The sequence below is a fragment of the Nipponia nippon genome, unplaced genomic scaffold (genome assembly GCF_047370975.1).
Source record: "Nipponia nippon isolate SJK-2023a ecotype South Korea unplaced genomic scaffold, ASM4737097v1 scaffold_8, whole genome shotgun sequence".
Classification (NCBI taxonomy): domain Eukaryota; kingdom Metazoa; phylum Chordata; class Aves; order Pelecaniformes; family Threskiornithidae; genus Nipponia; species Nipponia nippon.
Genome location: NW_028262402.1, coordinates 17,962,115 through 17,982,422, shown reverse-complemented (window position 1 = coordinate 17,982,422; position 20,308 = coordinate 17,962,115). Strand labels below are relative to the sequence as shown.

Below are 20,308 nucleotides of genomic sequence, written 5' to 3'. Positions count from 1 at the left end.
TGAAAAAAAGCTGTAACTAGCTCAATAGGTAGTACTCTCTGTATTATTTTTTACTGAGCATTTTGGAAAAATCTATACTAATTTTTTTTCTTTTCCTGCAAAAATGCATGTTATTGTCCCAGGAGGAACAAAATGTAGGAAAACAAAATACTCTATTTGTAATTTACAGAGTGGTAGACATGTAAAAAAATGTGACAAGCTAAAAAATATTCTGTTCAAAAATCCTGTGTTTTTTTTAAAGCTTTTCTACTGCTGTTTCTATACAGCATTTGAATGACTCTTATTTCTTCTCTCCTCGACCCACCCCCCTCCACTGCCCCATAGCTTTCACCCTCTGTCAGAAAAATCAGTCCTGTGGAGTTGGGGGATTGGGGACTACTTGCTAAAGAAGCAGATGATGTTGTGCTAGGAGGAGCTAAAGTACTACTTTGAAAAATTGTTACGTGGAGGTAGGTGCACCTATGTTGCATTTGGAAAAACTTCTAATAAGCACTGAAATACATAAGAAACATTTCAATCACCTATTTTTCCATTATCAAAAAGATCAGTAATATGGCCTTAATCAGCATTAATATGTTAATTAAAAAGTGTTTCCCTTTACTAGTCTAAAACTTTATTTTTATTACAGGTTCATAAAGTTCACTAAAGTAATGTGAAGGTTCTGTAGTTGTACTAGACAAAACACAAATGTGTAAATGAGTTTCTTCACAAATCTGATTCAGCAAGGACAGTCTCTTATCTCTGGTTTGTAGTTGTTTCATGCCACCACATTAAAATGAAACATTAAAATGTATTCTTAATTAAGTAAGAATAACAATTTTCTACCAATTTTTGATTACAAAGTAGTTTTCTTAGGTTTTAATTGAACTACTTCCTAAACAGTTTTTTCTTCATGGGAGCTTGGTTATTAAAATACAAACTGGAAAAAACAGTGTCTGTTATACTACAAATAAAAGTCATTCCAACATTCCTGCAAACATACCTGTGTGCTTACCACTTGGTGCTCATTATGCAGCCTGGATCGTGACCAGGTTTCCAGTGCGTATGCACATGAGTGAGCTTTTTCGTGAGTAATCCAACTGAGTTCATGGGATTAAACTTGCCCTCATGTGGACAAATCATGTCTCTGCTGATTTAGTCTCTACAGGCTGTATTCTTAAGAGTATTCTGTATTCAGTATGGTGATTGCCTTGGAGAATCTGGCATAAAGGAATTGCGAGCCTTTCTGAAACTTGGCTTGTTGATATTTGTGCAAACAGCTTGAATCTCCTTATGCATACTGGTTAGTTTGAATAGCAGACTTACACATTTCCTTTCTTTGCTAACTGAAAAACTTGTGCAAAAAAAATGGCATCTCATCTGTGAATAAGAAATGTTTGTGATGCTTCATTGTTTTTTATATGTCAGAGTGATGAGTCAGTGGTCTGTGGTAGCTCTGATACCCTTTCATGGGTTGTGATTATTTTTTTATTTTTATTTTTTAAAAAGCACTCAGTTGGTCTTAATCGTGTTAAGGTTTGTCCTTTTCATCTCTTGACAAGCCCAGAAACATGGTGGATATCATTGCTTCTTCTCTAGGACTTGGGACCAGAAGTGCTTGTCTATTTCCTGTGTTCCAGTTTGGCTAAGAATTCACGTTCTGGCCAATATCTAAAAATGTCTTGCATATCAAGGTAAACTGATTTTTATGTAGGAGATTAAAAATTAATAGGACTCAAGACATTCTGACTACAAACTGAAATAAATGTGTAAGTCGTGAAGAAAAAAAATAGTCTAGTTGTTTTTCCTCTCATGATTCATTTTATTTAAAGTTTAAATAGATTAGACCTGCAAAATAGTGCAAGTAAATGTCCCGGTAAAGGAATACTGCCTTCTTTCTGACACTTGTCAGACTGTGACACTGTCCTCAGGATTCAGTTAAAGCTAGCTCCAATTCAAGCAAAAACAGGGGGGGGGGGGAAAAAAAAAGAAAAAAAAGAAAGGTATTTCATTACTACTTTCTAGGCAGATTACCTTCTTTTTGAGATTGACCTGAACTGAGCAGCAATGCTGCTCAACAGAAAACTTGAAAACTGTTGAACATTTTGCAGAAGATCTTTGGAAAAGCTTGCATGCGGCTTGTTCACCAGCTTCCATGTCCCCATTTTGTGAATGCCTCTCATTTTCTGTTAGCGTGTGTCCAAAACTTTTAAGCCAAATTTATAGCTGTGAACAGCAGAAATGTCCTGGCTTCCTCTGAGTTTGTGTCTGCCCTTACCTACCACCACACTTTTCTCATTTTGATTGCTCGCCTACCTGCTCTGTACCTTCATTTTGCTTTCCCCCAAAGTCCCCAGCAGAGTCCCAGATCTCCTGGGACTGTCCCCTCACTGCTGCCTGTGCAAGAGGCTGAACTGGCAGAAGGGATTGAGCAGGAGGCCAGGCAGAGCCATGCTGCAGCCCTTCCCCAGGTGGAAAAAAAGGACTGAATACACCTCTTTTCGTCCTTAGCCATAGTGGAGAATTTTGAAGCCACTTCCAGTTTGGCCAGTTTCAGTCAAACTTGGAGTGGGTTGAGAAAAGGATGCACAATGCTACTGCATAAACCTTTGTCTTACCCAGGTTAAAAATCTTTACTGTTATAACCTGATGGTAGTAAGCATATGAATTATACGGTTTCATTTTCTGTATTTAAAAGTCTAACTTAATTTTCAGCATGCAGTATTCCTCTAAGAGGAAAGAGTCACCTGTGGCTATGTATGTGTAATTTGTATGACTTCAGGTGTTGGTTGTTAGCAAGTTCTAACTTTAGCTTCTTGGGTTGTTTGCGATATCACTGAGGCTATGAAACTCAACCTCAAAATAGGAAAAATGCTGAAATAAAATAAGTAAATCTGTTCTCTGTATCCATTATTCTCTTCTGATTTTCAATTATCTGCTGTTCTTGCCATGGTTTTATTACTGCTCTGTGGCTGAGTCTGAGATGAACTTTTACTCTTGAGTTTTTTTGTAATGCTAGACAATTAACCTAATTAAACATTCTTAGGTTGTCTCTAATGAGTTCCTCCTAACTTCAAACATTATGGTCTGATATTTGGAAGTCGTAAACCCCAGTTTTAGTCATACGTAACTATGCTTTGAATTTATATAATATTCTAAAAGTACTGGGCCGGGGGGGGGGGGTTGGGTGGGAATCGTATCTTTTCTTTTATTCCCACCTCTGTTTTTAAAGCATGGTGTTCCTGATTGACAAGTGGTGAATATTCAGAATTAATTATATTTGGGAAAAGGTTTGGCATGGCTTTTATCTGCCACCTTTTCATCATGTAGAATTGTTTACTTCATGTTAGTAGAGTGGTGTTAGTACAGCTCCAACATAGATCTCATAGTTGAATTGGTATATTAAAGGTTAACTGTTTTGGACTGTTGCTATGTGCACTGGTAATTTGTGTGCTGAACAATTTCAACCTAAATATGTTGCTGCAACATAGACTCATTATACAGTTTGTAATTAGTCTGTCATTCATTCCCCTTAAGGGTAAAGACTGTAACTTCAGTGTTGTGAGATTTATATATCTATACACACACACATACCTTTTTTTTAGAGATTTCCAAAATCACACCTATTTTGTTCAATTACCAGACTAAACAGTAAAAGCCTCCTATTAAAATAGTTTGCTCATTTCTAGACTTTTATTCTGTTTTACAAAAGACACTGCATTTGAAGTTTTGTTCATGGGGCTACTCTGTAGTTGTGTATTATTTGCCATTTTGCTTGGATCATTAGGAAAATAATGCCGTAATACATGGTACAGCAATAAGTGTGGCTTTGGAGAGTGTACCTTAGGAAATTTTCTGAAGGGTTTGAAGAAATTGATGAAGAATGGATGAGGGACAAAGGGTAGGCTTTTTCTTGAACATACAAAGCAGTTTCCCTGAGGTGTGTTTTCTGCTGGGGTGGTTCACACTGTCTGTAGTCTGTTCTGCACTATAAAACCAGATTCACTCATCTGCATTTATGGGATTCTTCTGTGGTTTTGATTTAATTCCATATCTTTCAATGAGCTGGACAAAAGGCTGTGTTTTAAAGTATACATGGAAAAAGGAGTTACAGTAAGTCTGCAAGCAGATATTCTTCCCCTCATACCCTGCTTTTTTTGTATTTGTATTTGACCTTGTAATCTTGTAAGCTCGATATTTTCCTAAAAGCCTAACTCAACACCAATATGTTCTGTAAAAGTAAGCTTTCTTACATTGTGACTTTTCTAAATTATATGCAAACATGGAAATTGTGTTCTTACCTAAATTTCTTAAGTGTTTGGTGGTTTGCCCTTTCTCTTGATTCTGTTGAATCTGTTTTGGAGAGAGAGTTGACGGTGAAAGTTTCTTGGGTCTGTCCCTGCATTGCTTCAAGTATAGTATTCAAGTATATTTTGTTATCTGTCTCAACAAGCTTTTTGTTACTACTTCTAGAATTTGTTGGAGTAGCAAAATAACTTGATACTGGGTACAATAAAAGACTTTGACAATCTGGAGCTCAGGGTTTTTTTTAAAAATTATTGCTATTTTTGAGAGGTTGTGGGATTCCCTTGTGTCCTATTCCAGCAAAGGCCAATCTTCTTTGAAGATACCCCTCTTCCTCTTTTTCCCTAAGAGGTTAGTTTATGGTTTATCTGTTTGAATTAAGTTATTATTGTTAAATACATAGTAGAATATTGTTAAATAAACCAGTAGAAAGTTTAGTAAAAGATCTTGAAAGTATAGGTTTCTGTCTTGCTACTCTTATTCCATATTTGATTACTGACGAAGGACAATAAAATATGTCCAGTTAGAAGAGTGGACTATTCTGGGGAAAGGTAAAATGGACAAATGAAGGTGCATCATAAAAATTTATTGTAGCCCGTAAGCTGTATTGCCTAGGCTGTTCTTAACTCTGTTTCATCAAATGAAATCTCTGAATAGAATGATATTAGGGAAAAAGTCATAGGGTTTTTGTTTAAAATCTGGCCTGTAGTTAAAATGATCTTTGAAAGGTGTTTAAAGGCTTGCTTCCTGCAATGATTAATTTGTTGCCATCGTCTGTCAAACAGTCCTGTCCCCTGTTCCGATAGTGAATCAATTTCTGATAAATGCTGTGTTTCTGAGTCCTTTTTGGCTCACTTACTTCTTCCATAGGAGGTATTACTTAACAAATGGAATTCAGAGCAGTGTACTGGCATAAGTCAGTTACATGGTGCTTAAGGAAAGACTGTTTTGACATGACAAGTCACTGATAAAACCAGCCTTTTTAATTTCTGCCTTTTCAGAGAATCGAAATAATCACCTGACAGAATAGGACAGGAGAGAGATTGCATTCTGAAGAAAAAGGCAAATAATGCAAAATACACAAAATAATTAGCAGGTTATTTTTTGTTTATTTTTTTTTTCCCCAAAATGGATTCAACTTTGCATTTAAATAACTACCTACACATTTACCACTGTTGTATTGAGTGTGGGGAAGTGGGGGAAAATCACTTGGAATACCAATATATGGTTTGTAAGAGTGGTCATAAACACTGAGACAAATACTGAGCCAAAGATCTGAGTCCGTTCTTTAAAACTGAAGAGATTTCATTACAGCTTTTGAATTTTCTTCCATTTCCATCCATGTAGTAGAATTTGAGAGTCCAGAGGTCAATGGGATTCACGTGTACTCAGGTTAGGAAAAGCAGCCAATTTTTGCTGTTTCCTCAGGGAGACTTCTAGTACATCTTAATTTATTTTAATTTTCAGTAAGCAGTGGTTGTACTTCGACAGCTAAGAAGGCCTGATTGTTTCCCAGCACGTTGCAGTTTCTCTTGCCAGGTGTCTGCAGATCTTAGCAAGGGAACTTCTGTAGCAAAATGCAAAGCTTAAATTTTTTGCTTCCTCATATACAGGCTCAGAAGGGATTAAATCACAGTTCTCAGGTTCTGTCCAAACTACGTATTCCGGAAATGCTTTGCAACTAATTTGTTGAAATTAGTTAACCTAAGGACAAGATAAGTCTTGGCCCGTTTTATACTCATGCCTGTTAGAGTTTTGTGGAAAACAGCAATAAAACAGTAAAAGCTGTAAAAAAGTAAAAGCAAAGCTATTGCCATTGCTTCCTGTATTATGGTTCTCATACATTCTGTGCAAGATTCTCTTTAAAACACCAGAAAACCCTTAGCAGACATAAACTTAAAAAAAAAAAAGATTGCAAATAAACTGAAAATATATATATATGTGATATCCCAGCTAAGATGTAGGAGATATTTGTCTGAAAAGATGGCTTTGTGATCCAGTGCAGCTGTTAGAAAGCATGCAGGTGTCTATTCAAATTTATGTTCAAAACATGATAAAAAAAAGTAGTCTCAGTGAATGCTATTGCTAAGTTCAATACAAAGGTGAGTGGGTGAAGTGTACTGCTGTGCTGGGGATGAGAACAGATAGTTTGCAGATCTTTCTGACTTGACCTAGCAACCACATACAAGACATGTTTTGTATGCGGCTGTAAATTACTTTATAAACACCAAAAATGAATCGAGCTGACATGAGATCAGATTCTACACAGTCCTGAAGAACTTTTGAGTGCAGTGAAACATATTAAAACATTATTCTTGTTTCATTTTTTTTTATTGTGTGTATATTGTGTGTATGTATGTCAGTAAACTTTTAAAATTGAATGTGCCATTGATCTTACAGGTATGTGATAACTAATTGTGTAAATAGTTGGTTTTATTATGCTGACGGAGAAGGTAGATTTTACACACGTCTTCCCTCTTTCTCGTACATACTTTTGTCCGAACAAGTAAAGGAAATAAAAGAAATGCCAAGTAAAGATGTCCTTCCTCATGAGTCAAACATTGCTGTTGCATGAGCCAAAATAGACAATGAAGTTACTGGAAAATCTTGGATTTAAAGGTTTTTCTGCCCCTGCAGCTTGTAGAAAAGGAGGTTGAACATATTTTGAACTACATAAATTTTGAAAACAACTACTTCTATGTAAATACATTTTAAAACATTTTTTAAAAATTCCAATATCTGGAAGGAGTAAGCTGTCTTTTTCAACCCTGCATGGATCAAATTTCATGTCCTTTTCCCCTACATGTATTACATTTTTGGCAGTAATGCCATTTATTTGGGGATTGAGTCTACAATTCACATGTCGGCGGGGGGGGGGAAGTCCTATTATTTTTCATGTATCATCTTTCTAGTCGTACTGGTGTATAGCTGAATAGCATTTTCCAGGTAAGAACACTTGATTTGCTCTACTCTGGAAATGAACAAGCTTGAGTGAATTGGAAGTGCTTTACAGATGTCTTAGAATCCCCCTTCCCTTCATACTCCAGAAACCAAGGTGAGGCACATTTCTACAAGGAAATTTTATCAGGAGCCTGGAGCTAGAGGTTGCAGAGGGGAGTGAACATGTCCAGAATAGTTTAGATACTAATCCTGATTATTTGTTTCCCCGTTCATGCTTATTTCTCTTTTGGCTTGTTTTATGTTACAGAGATAGCAAATATAACAAAATTAATTGTGGCTTAGTGCTGGTGGGTAGCTCAGTGCCACCCAGCCCCTCTCTCACCACCCCCAGGTGGGGAAGACAGTCATAAGGGTAAAAATGAGAAAACTCACGGGTTGAGCTCATAAAGACCATTTAAGACAGACAGCAAAAGCTGTGCACACAACTTAAGCATAATAAGGAATTCATTCACTACTTCCCATCGGCAGGCAGGTGTTCAGCCATCTCCAGGAAAGCAGGGCTCCATCACACGTAACTGTTACTTGGGAAAACAAATGCCATCACGCCGAATGCCCCCCCAGTCATCCTTCATGTGGTATGGGATGTCTCTTTGGTCAGTTGAGGTCAGCTGTCCTAGCTGTGTTCCCTCCCAGCCTGCTTACTGGTGAGGCAGCGTGAAGCAGGGAAGGCCTTGACACTGTGTAAGCACTGCTCAGCAATAGCTAAAACATCTAGGTGTTTTCAGCACTGTTTTGGTCACAAATCCAAAACATATCCCCCTACTAGCTACTATGAAGAAAATTAACTCTGTCCCAGCCAAAATCAGTACAAACTCCTCCCCTTATTCCATACTGTTTCTATCATGCTCAGGTCCCACACTATTCAATACATCCTCATTATTCACACCCCCCACTCCCCCCCCCCCCCCCCCCTTCTGTCCTTTGATACATGCACAGGTATCATTTGCTTAGTCTATGGACCACTGTCCTGGTTTTGGCTGAGATAGAGTTAATTTTCTTCCTAATAGCTGGTACAGTGCTGTGTTTTGGATTTAGGATGAGAATAATGTTGGTAACACACTGATGTTTTAGTTGTTGCTAGGTAGTGCTTACACTGGTCAAGGACTTTTTTCAGCTTCCCATGCTCTGCCAGGTGCACATGAAGCTGGGAGGGGGCACAGCTGAGACAGCTGCCCCAAGCTGGCCAAAGGGCTATTCCATACCATATGACATCATGCTCAGTATATAAACTGGGAGGAGTTGACTGGGAGGCAGTGATTGCTGCTTGGGGACTGGAGCAGTTGCATCACTTGTTTTTCCTGGGGGTTTTGTTCTTTTTTCATTGTTGTTGTCTTCCTTTTCACTATAGTTGTTGTTGTTATTACTATTTTATTTCAGTTATTAAACTGTCTTATCTCAACCCATGAGTTTTCTCACTTTTACCTTTCCAGTACTCCTCCCCAATCCCACCAGGACAGGGAGGGTGAGCAAGTGGCTGTGTGGTGTTTAGTTGCCAGCTGGGATTAAACCATGACAACCACCCTTGTAAAATACCCATAAAATGCCCATTGAGTTCATCTAGTCCATGACTTTGGGCTCGCTCTCTTGTGGTGATCAGTCAGGGCAGGAGAGGTGGTGTGTTGCATGGGTTCCTGCGCACCAAAGCCAGCTCAGGTGGGGTCAGTGCTGCAATTGCACTGCCTCATGTGAGGCTCATCCTCCACTGGTTCGGGTAGTTCCTGCTATAGTAATTCCTGTACCATGCAACTCAAATCATGGGTTACAGCAATTTAAAGGTATATCCATTACAGTCTCCATCCCACTCCCTTTAGGCCAGGTTATAGGGTTTAACATTGCAATGAACTCCTCCCTTTGCCCCTAACCTGGCTAGCAGTAAGGGGTTCCTGCTGTAGTACTTCCTATAACATACAACACAAATCATGGGTTACAACAGCTTAAAGGTATATCCATTACAATCTCTACCTCTTCTCCTTTTGGACCAGGACATAGGCTTTAACATTGTAATGACCTCCTACCCTTGCCCCTGCTCCCATGTGAGGTCCCTCCCATGGGATATAGTCCTTCAAGAACTGGTCTAATGTGGGTCCTCTCCATGGGGTACAGTCCTTCAGGAATGGACTGCTCCAGCATGGGTCCCCCACAGGGCCACATGTCCTGCCAGAAAACCTGCTTCTACGTGGGTACCTCTCCACAGGCCACAGCTCCTGCCAGGAGCCTGCTCTGGTGTGGGCTCTCCACGAGCTGCATATTCCTTCAGAGCACATTCACCTCCTCTGGTGTGGGGCCCCTCCTACTACATCTGCCATGGGGCTGCATGTTTTGTATAAAGTAACATCATAGTATGTTCTCAGCATTTGTGTCTCGCATTGGTTTTCGTTTCTGCTTTTTTCTTTTACCCCTCCTTTCCCAGTGTGCTCTGTTCTTCCATTTTCTCCTGTGAACTACTCTTATTTTCCCATATGTAATTGTGATTTCTAGCAAAGAAACTTGGGCTTCTTGATTATCCATGTATGTCCTATATACTCCACATACATAGACACTTTACAGAAAAACCTAGTGCCTGTGTAATGACAGGCAATTGTGTTATACTTATCTTTTTTACTTTTTAAACATTCCACTTAACGTTAAGACTCGTTCTACTGCAGTACTGGTCTATTTTATTGTGTTCAGTTACCTTAGTATTAGCATTATTGTATTTAGTGATATTGAAAATCTGGATCTCTTTCTAGAGATGCTGGATTTCTAGCATTTTTTTGATGTCTACAGAATTATTACTTTTACTTTCATGGCTACTAGTTTTGAAAAAATACAGTATTCAACTAGAAAAAAGTTTGTCATAAAAAGAAATATAATAGTTGAGAATTCATTTATCTGCTTTTTAGTATGGGTCTTATATTGCTCAATTGTTAACTAACACTAAATTGAATTAGATTCACTGACTTGGTTTTCAACTTCCACTCTTCTCATTATCTTTTTTTTAATTAAGAGGTGGTGTTATCTGAGCCATTTGGAACAAGGAAAGACTACAATGTTAGTTTTGTAATAAACTCTAACAAACTTCTGTTGAATTATTTTCATTAAATGAAGATGCTTGTGATTTTTATGAGGCTACAATGCTGTAAATCTCAGTTTAACTACATCACTTAGGCTGGATCTGTGGGAAAATATTCCAGATTTTAATCTGGAGTGGCTATTAAGAGTGTTGTACTACATACAATTCAAGGAAAATGTTCTGTGTCTTTTGGGGGGGTGCCAATAACCCTCTCCCCTACATTTCTCTCAAATAAAATATCCTGCTAGAAGACTGACCGCTCATAACAAAATTGTAACATAACATAACTCCACTGATAACAAGCATTTTTCTTATTTTTTTTTCCTAACACCCATATCTTCTGTTAATTATTAAGGTTAACTTATTTTTCGAAGTACCTTCCCAAATAACAGTAATCCTACTTTTCTTTCCTGTATTGAAAATAGTTCCCTTTGTCTCATCTGTCTAATGGTATACCTCTCTTGAAGAAAATTTATTTAGCTGGGTTTTTCCAGGAGGTGTCAGGGAGGAGGCTTGGTGGGGGGATGTCTTGGATAGTGTTTGAATTGACAGGACATTCCAGCATCCTATTCAGGTGTTAAGCAAATAGGAAATGTGGAAGTAATCACTGCAGCATACTCAGAATTATGTTGTACTGGACCAGGAAACACCATTTGCAGAACACTGTGCATAAAGGTGCATTACGGTCACCTGGCCAAGCAGAGCTAGAAGCATTAGCAGTTGTTCGCATCCCTCCTGCTGTCCTCACTCCTAGCTATATGCTGCTGTTTCTTTCTCTTTTCTAGTGCTTTTGTTCATCCAGTACCTATTCTCCAACGTGGGTCTTTCCCATGGGCTGCAGTTCCTCACGAACTGCTCCAGAGTGGGTCCTCTTTGAGGGTGCAGTCCTGATCCAGCATGGGTCCCCCATGGGCTGTAGCTCCTGCCGGGAGCCTGCTCCAGTGTGGGCTCTACAGGAACTGCAGCTTTCTTCAGGGTACATCCGCCTGCTCTGGCATGGGGTCCTCCATGGGCCGCAGAGGCCTTTCTTCTCCAGTGCCTGGAACGCCTCCTCCCCCTCCTTCTTCACTGACCTTGGTGCCTGTAGTGCTGTTTCTCTCCCATTTTCTCACTCCTCTCTCCCATCTGCTGTGCAGTGTTTTTTACCCTTTCTTAAATATGTTATCATGGAGGCCTCACGAGCGTTGCTGATGGGCTCAGCTTTGAGTTGCAGCAAGTCTATCTTGGTGCTGGCTGAAACTGGCTCTGTCTGACATGGGGGCAGCTTCTGGTATCTTCTTAAAGAAGCCACCCCTGCAGCCCCCTGCTACTAAAACCTTGCCACGTAAATACAGTACACCATATTAACAAAATTCTACACATTTTGACTGAAAAAAATGGTGCTTTGCTCTTATTTGAATATATAACTTGTACACAAGGAATTCAGGGAGCCTGATTTGAAGTCCTTCTTAGTGAAGGAACATGCGATGAATTTAATTCATAGTTCGTATGTAATGTGTGATTGAACTTAAATATTTTAAATGCTCTCTCATTTGCTTTATCCTTGGAGGCTAATCCTAACTCTATAAAGCGTTCTCCCTTTAGTATTTTTTATTTTTGCATAACAAAGGGGAAACAAAAGGCACTTCAGTGAACCTTTATCCTTATTACATTGTCATACTGATAGTGATCTGGATATTAAAATGAAAGCAGAGACTTCTCATGTGTTTTCCCTTTTAGGCAAGTAATTAGTACCATCCAACTTGTTCATTCAGAACATGAAATTAGCAGTTTGTTAAGATGTCATCTTTCAATGAAAAATGTTGATCTTCCTTGACAAGAGAATTTTACCTGGTCAAAGCAGAAGGATTACAAGGCGATTTATTGTGAATAAAATGCTTTTCAAATGCCATTAAAGTGCAGAATGGGAGAACTAACACATACTCTCTCTGGTCTTCAGACTTCTGAAAAATGTTTGTGACTCCCACAAGAAGAAAAGGTTTCACATTCTACCATTTTAATAGCAAGCATTTCAAGCAGTTCCATAAGTTTATGTTTCACAATTATAAAAGATTTTATTATCAATTTAGTAACAATTATTGAGTTAGCACATAGTGACCATTCTTAGTTCTAAAAGATGATGGGGAAAAAAAAATTAAAAGCCTTTCATTCTTAGTCTTTCCAAAAAGGCATGCAACTTTTCTGATGTTTGACTGCAGGGTTTTCTAGTCTGTGCATGTGCAAGAACGAAAAATCAGGTTATAAAAGTGATTTCTGCTTGAAATCTTCTAATATTTTCGTAATGCAAGCACATTTATATTAATATGAGCAGGAAAGGATTTTGTGTGGTGGTTTGCTTACATATTTCTGCTCTATTAAAAGAAGTACAATTCCTCATTCTTAAACCAGTTTGTACCTAATAGTTTACAGTATGATGATGGAGAAAATGAAGAAAAATCTTACCTTGAATTGTATATCACATTTTGAAAATCTTAGCTTAGAATTCAGAAATTGATTTAAGTTTCCAGAATTTCCAAGAAAATTAGTTTTGTTTTGGTCTGAAGCACACTGGCATGTATCTCTAGATTATGTAGTATTAAATTTCCTGCTTTTTCAGATATTTATTTGTCTCACACCTGAGTGTTCATTGTTTTGAGTAGTATTTGTTGTATTTACTTTGGGAAAGGGGAGAAAATGTGACTGGGAAGATACTTGTTGGTAGATAAGCAAATCTTAAGCAAAGGCTGCTTGGTAAGATCACATTGCAAAGTAGGAGTTAAACCTTTTTGCATCTCTTTTTCTTACACATTTTCTTCTGTTTTGACTGAGTTCACTCCTTAGAAAATTAACTATTCTAGAAGTCAGTCTGACAAAATCAGGTCTGCTTAGGCTTTGAAGTTTCAATCCCCCCTTTCAGTCATCTCGGAGGTGCTGAGGACAGCAGCTGTGGGCAGAGCTCAGAGCCTAGGGTGACAGTGATTCTGACACCTTGAATTGTGCTTTTTTTGCTTCTCTTCGTTCTTCTGTGTTTCCTCATGCATTTCCTGATGCTCACAAAAGAATTCTGAGGCTGGTTTTAATTTGTATTTATTCTATAAATAAGTAGAGGATAATAAACTTTTTTTTTGCCTATTCCCCCCGGAAATAATGTCCTTGTTCTTTCTTTGCATAAACACATCTTATAACCTGTTTTCTTACGTACTTTTGTTTCTGATTTCCATGACTGCTATTGCTGTATGAGTTGCCTACTAAGTACGATTCAAATATTTCCTTTATTGTTCAGTGAACAGGGTTTGCTTATGGGTTGGGGTAATAGGGTTCATGATATCTTTGCGATTCTCACTCCTTGTAGCAGTTAGGAACCTGCAAGTCATGTTGTGAACCTGTTGATCTCCAAAAGGGAAAGGCAGAGCATAAATGACGGTTCTTCCTCCTCTATTTCTTTGCTGTATAAAACTTCAATCAATTTCAAAAGAAAGCTGTCTAGTAGCTAAAACTCTCCATACCTACTGAATTGACGGAGCATTCCATTTTGCTTTATTGTTTTTCTTAGTACAGATAGCCTCTCTTCAGATAGTAAGTAGAACTTACTTTCCTAGTAGGAAACCCATAAAAAATGCTTCATTTAATAAAGATCACATAAATGATTAACAAGTCAGCAAAATCCCTCAAAATAAGTTTAGATATTCAGGTATTCAGCTTTTTTTATGAATTATGTTGCCCTTATAAACCATCCTTTTAAGCACTGCTTAATATGAATTTTCATTTAATACTTCTAGTCAAATAGGAAAGAAATACACCTTGTTCAATTTCACTATATTTGGAAAGCATGTGAAGAGTAAATCCATTTAGAAACCATCCAATTTAACAGCTGTAATACACACAACCATCCAATTTAACAGCTGTAATACATACAACAAAATTCAAGTCGCGGTTCTCTATTCAATGTATAAATACTGTGCTTCCTCTGATGGTGTGGACAATAGGTTTCTTATCGTCGTGAAATATTTCTTTCAAAATTATGCGCTGTACTTATGCTTAGCAGATCAAATTTTAGAGGTCGTTCATGAAAACAACAATAAGAGCAATCACATTTCTCTTTTTTTCCTGTGGTATCCATATCTGAAAAATGTTTTGGTAACAGAAGATACGAATTTGTAAAATCTAGATTAAACCAAGAGGCAAACTATATTTGACAACTTACAGTTCTCATTTTTAAAAAGTATCTTTAATATTACACCAAATCCAATGTGGATTGCTGCCAGAAGAGGGGGTTCCTTTCCAACCCAGCTGCATGCTCACATCATTTCTTTTGTGATAGAAGTACAGCAGCTGCCTGCTGGCACATTGACCAGTTGATCTGATGGAAAATTAACACACCGCTGGAGTAGGTGGAGGGGAGGGCATCAGCTTCCTGAACCAATGCAGAGCAAGAGGAGGAGGAAAATAGAAGGCTGCCTACAATTACAATGGGTTTGGTGTATGGTGAAAATTTCTCTTTAACTCCTTTTGGAGGAACTTCCAATGAAGTCTAGTTTGAGCAGCTTCTCTACCCTAAAAAAAAACTTCTTAGTTTTTGGGTGATTCATAATCACGTTCTAAATGTTTTCCTGTAAAACTATGTAAAAAAAAATTGCTTCAAAGAAAGTAAACAGTTCTCCACAAACAATGTAACAAAGCTTCAAGGAAGAATTTTCTAATGTGATAAATGTATTCTTTAATCCAAAAAGTTTGGTAAAAACATGACACAGAAGTTAGGACATTTTTGATACTTATTTAAAAAAAAAGAAGTCTAAATATAAGGCTACATTTGGTTGACCATACATTGCATTAAAAGTTATGTAGGCCCTGTGTTTTCTGAAATCGTAGTTTCATTGGTTTCATTAAAATTTCAAAGAATTTTAAGCTGTAAAAGCAACTTACCTGTAGAGAATTTTCTTGGCTTTCCTGGCATTTTCATACAGATGGGCACTGGAGTTGAAAATCTACCCAAGAGACTTCAGTTTGGAAATAGAAAGTTTTCATCATCTGCTGCCACAATCCAAAGGGAAAATCCTTGGTACCATCTATCCTTGGTGCCTTTTATCTTCTCTGTATCATGGAGAATGCTAGAACTTGCATGATTGTAACCTGTTATCCACATCACCTGCCACCTATTTCTCTCAAATTGGTTTGCTGCTTTTAATTGACATACTGAACTGGCCTTATATATTGCTTTTAAAGGTTGAAAGAATTTATTGTCACAAACTCACAGAATGGTTGAGGCTGGAAGGGACGTCCAGAGGTCATCTGGTTCAACACCCCTGCTCAGGCAGGGCCACCTCCTGCTGGGTGCCCAGGACCATGTCCAGCTGGCTGTTGAGTATCTCCAAGGATGGAGACTCCATGAGCTCTCTGGACAAACTGTGCCAGTGCTCGGTCACCCTCACAATGAAAAAATGTTTCCTGATGCCCAGAGGGAACATCCTGTGTTTCAGTTTGTGCCCATTGACTATGGTCCTGTCATAGAATAGAATCATAGAATCATTTACGTTGGAAAAGACCTTTAAGATCATCAGGTCCAACCGTTAACCTAGCACTGCCAAGTCCACCACTAAACCAAGTGCCACACCTACACATCTTTGAAATACCTCCAGGGATGGGGACTCAGCCACTTCCCTGGGCAGCCTGTTCCAGTGCCTGACTACCCTTTCAGTGAAGTTGTTCCTAATATCCAACCTAAATCTGCTCTGGCACAACTTGAGGCCATTTCCCCTCGTCCTATCACTTGCTACTTGGGAGAAGGAATGGACACCCACCTCGTTACAACCTCCTTTCAGGTAGTTGTAGAGAGCAATAAGGTCTGCCCTCAGCCTCCTTTTCCCCAGGCTAAACAACCCCAGCTCTCTCAGCCGCTCTTCATAAGACTTGTGCTCTAAACCCTTCACCAGCTTCGTTGCCCTTCTTTGGACATGACCCAGCACCTCAATGTCCTTCGTGTACTGAGGGGCCCAAAACTGAACACAGTGTTTGAGGTGCGTGGCCTCACCAGTGCCAAGTACAGGGGGACAATCGCTTCCCTAGTCCTGCTGGCCACGCTATTCCTGATACAAGCCAGGTTGCTATTGGCCTTCTTGCCCACCTGGGCACACTGCTGGCTCATATTCAGGTGGCTGTCGACCAACACCCCCAGGTCCTTTTCCACCAGGCAGCTCTCCAGCCACTCCTCCCCAAGCCTGTAGCGTTGCATGGGTTGTTGTGACCCAAGCGCAGGACCCGGCACTTAGCCTTGTTGAACCTCATACAGTTGGCCTCGGCCCATTGATCCAGCCTGTCCAGATCCCTCTGTAGAGCCTTCCTACTTTCAGGCAGATCAACACTTCCACCCAACTTGATGTTGTCTGCAAACTTACTGAGGGTGCACTCGATCCTCTCATCCAGATCATTGATAAATATCTTATATAAACTGCCACCTGGCTTCATCCTCTTTGCACCCTCCCTTCAGATATTTTTGTACATGGATAATATCCCCCGCAGATCCTTCTCTTCTCCAGGCTGAACAGTTCCAGCTCTCAGCCTTTCCTCATAGGAGAGATGCTCCAGTCCCTTCATCATCTTTGTGGCCCTTCCTTGGACTCTCTACCATATTTCCATGTCTCTCCTGTGCTGGGAAGCCCAGCACTGGATACAGTACTCCAGGTGTGGCCTCACCGTTGCTGAGTAGAGGGGGAGGATCATCTCCCCTGACATGCTGACAATACTTCGGCTAATGCAGCCGAGGATACCATTAGCCTTCTTTGCAGCAAGGGCATGTTGCTGGCTCATGTTCAGCCTGGTGTCCATGATGACCCGCAAGGCCTTTTCTGCCAAGCTGCTTTCCATCTGGGCAGCCCCCAGCATGTACTAGTGGCCAGGGTTGTTTCTCCCCAGGTGCAGGACTTTGCACTTCCTTCCCCATGTTGAACTTCATGAGGTTCCTGTCAGCCCATTTCTCCAGCCTGTTGAGGTCCCTCTGGATGACAGCACAACCCTCTGGCGTATCAGCCAGTCATACCAGTTTGGTGTCATCAGCATTACACATCTGTGTTTCTGATAACTGTTCTCCCAACCCCTAGATATCTAACCATTTTGTGAGATGTTTTTATTGATGTTGAGGCTCAAGAGGTTGATAGCTTCTGGCCAAACACTTCTTGTGTGCTTCTTTGACCAAAGTCTTGTAAGTGGCTAGATTTAGTGCATTAATGCATCCCTAATCTGATCCCACATATTGATTTTCATGTGTTATTAGAAGCAAAGTGCTTCAACCTGGAGGCCTAGTTATTTGTTGAACTGGCTATTGTTTGTATGCCCAACTGTTACTTAAGCTTAAAGTTTTGTCTAAGACAAAATGTGGACTGAGCTGAAGACAGAACTCAAGTAATCCTAGCTCAATTCAATTATTTCAATGCGTAAGAAAGAAGAAGGACATTCGAGTATGAGAAATTACCACCTGTTATAGACTTTCATATCAATCCCCACAAGCTTTGACCATCTTTTTTTTTTTTTCCTTTGAAGACAGTGGTGGTTGAAGGTGAGGTTTCTGCTTGTGGCGTGTTCGCTTAGTACTGTATGTAAAATGTTCAATTGACTAATCTGAGAACGAGGAATTATTATAATGTGCTTTATGAACTTGTGGTTAATACAGAGTTTTCTTTTTCTGTAGTTAATTTTTGGAAATTGATCATTTAATTACCATTCTTTTAAAAGACTCACTGTTTAGTTTGCATAACATCACACTGAAATATTGTTACTTTATTTTACTTGCTATTTTGAATTATATTTTGAATTCCAGCTTCCTGGCCACTTTTTTTCTCCCTCAGCTTATTCAGTAAGATGTCTTTGTGCTAGTTGCTGTTGGCTGTTTTGTTTTTCTTCACTCCCTTGTTTTATATAATTGTTTTCTGCTGTGTCTGGGTGGAGCATGTGGGATAAAATAACATGCTTACACTGCCCAATCTAATTTTCATCTCGCTTTCTCTCCTTTCACTCTAGTCTTTGTCATTAATTACGTGTTTTTTACTTTACTTCGTCTGTTCTCTTGGGATCTCTTACCCAAATTGAAAACAAAATGGTGGTATCAAGATGTCCACATAACGAACCTAAGTAACTGTGTAATCTTATTATCGGATCTCTCATCCTCACTTTTTTCCCTTGCTGTCTGGTATTCTTGTGTATTGCATCATATCTAAAATTACATTGAAATCTCTTCAGAACAATGCTGCCTTTTTTTTTTTTCTTTTTTTTTCTTTTTTTCTCCTAAATGTAAAATTTGGTTGTGCAGCAGTCTAATCTTACGTACCAGGTGCATTAAACTTTTATCCATTTCATATCCATCCAGCTGATGAAACTGTAGTTAAAAACAAAGCTTGTAGATGAAATTGGCCCATTTTTTAAGTAGAATGTGCAGATGTTAGGCATATATGTATTAATCTCACTTCGAATTTAATTTCTTTGCTTTTTTAGAAAATTGCAGATTATTATTTTTTGTTTCCCTCTGTTGTGGTCAGCATTCTAAAAGCTATGAATCATCAGATATTCTTCTGTAACATTGAGGTATATTCTGGTGATTTTTGCTATTACCATGCTTAACTCTGCAGTGAGAATTGAAAGCTGCTGTAAACAAACCTTCTTATTTCAGATTAAGAGGGACTATTAATCATGAAGTTTCTCAGTAACTTTATTTTATTAATTCGTATACCAGGTAGATGTTTCTAACAGACTTGGTGTAACCAATCTCAGACTTCTTGAAGCTGGCAAAAATTAAGTGTTTTTTTTTTATTTCTAGTCACTGGAAAATATCTTTTCAGATTCCAAAAAATCAAGTCAGAACGTTGTAATCCTGTGTATGTTAAAATCCAGTGTATTCCTCCTGCCTCTGTTCTTCGGAGTTCTTGCTTGTCAAGTATATTTACAGTATGGTCTGAAAATAAAGGCATAATTTCTTGGGTAATACACATTAAAAAAAGTGCTAGAACTTCCAGACAGGTGGCTTACAGAAAGGCTGAACAGTCACTGTTGCATAATTATACTTGAAAGAGTAAAAGTAATGAAACCCTGAGTTTTTATAATTGTCTTAACTTTTTGTGAAGTATGTCACACTTGTCTATTTTTTTTTTAAATGATTTTTGGTTTTCATCATGGTACAGTCCTTCATATGTTTTGCAGTTTTCCATAGTTCACTAGTAGAGATGATTTAGATCACAGAAATGAAGAGTGACAATTTGCATAAAAAAAAGAGAATTAGGCTTGTATTGTTGCTTGCATGACTGATTTTGGACAGCTATGGCATGTTTTTGGCAAGACGAAAACTAAAATGAAGTCTATTTTTAGTTGCTTGTGACTGAATCTTTTGTGTCATCCTTCAATGAATAAAATATGCAAGTTTAGTGATGATTAATGTAATCAGGTTTTTAAATCTTACAAATAGTTCAATGCAAATCTAGTGTAGCTGCTAAACAACAGGCAAGTGGCCACCATGGCTTCTTAGTCTATACATAAACACTTTTGTTTCATAAGAAGCATTTTTGGTACATGTGCCCTGAGATGGAAGTGATTTTTTGTAAAACACATGAATTTCAATTGTGTTTCATTTCAGAATCCTTCTTTTCTATTTCATCCTTGTAGCAGTATTTTGACTATGTCTTCCAGGGGCTGGGAGATAATTGGTTTGGGATGTTTTTTTCCTATTAATATTTATCTTAAAAGAATTACTACATAATACATTTTAAAGATTTTGATTTTATTTATGACTTCGAATTTTTCTTCTGCCAGATTTGGAGTGCTCAATAAAAATATTAGTGTATGTCTTCAGTAACACACAGTATGGATATAAAAAGTAACTAAAGTACATAAGAAACAGATACCTTAATGACATAATGGTGTATTACAGGTTGTGTTAAAAGTAAAATATTCTCCCAGCCTGCAACATGTGTAAAAACATTTACCAATAGTTGATAAAATTTACAAACCTTGATTATTGCCATATCAGTGTTTGGCTTTTATTTGCTGCTTGCA

General features: G+C 38.5%; 1 protein-coding gene across 13 annotated transcripts in view; it reads left to right on the top strand.

The window, feature by feature from the left end:
• PAM (peptidylglycine alpha-amidating monooxygenase) overlaps positions 1-20,308 on the top strand; it is a 146,022-nt gene that overhangs the window by 44,391 nt on the left and 81,323 nt on the right. The window lies entirely within an intron of this gene.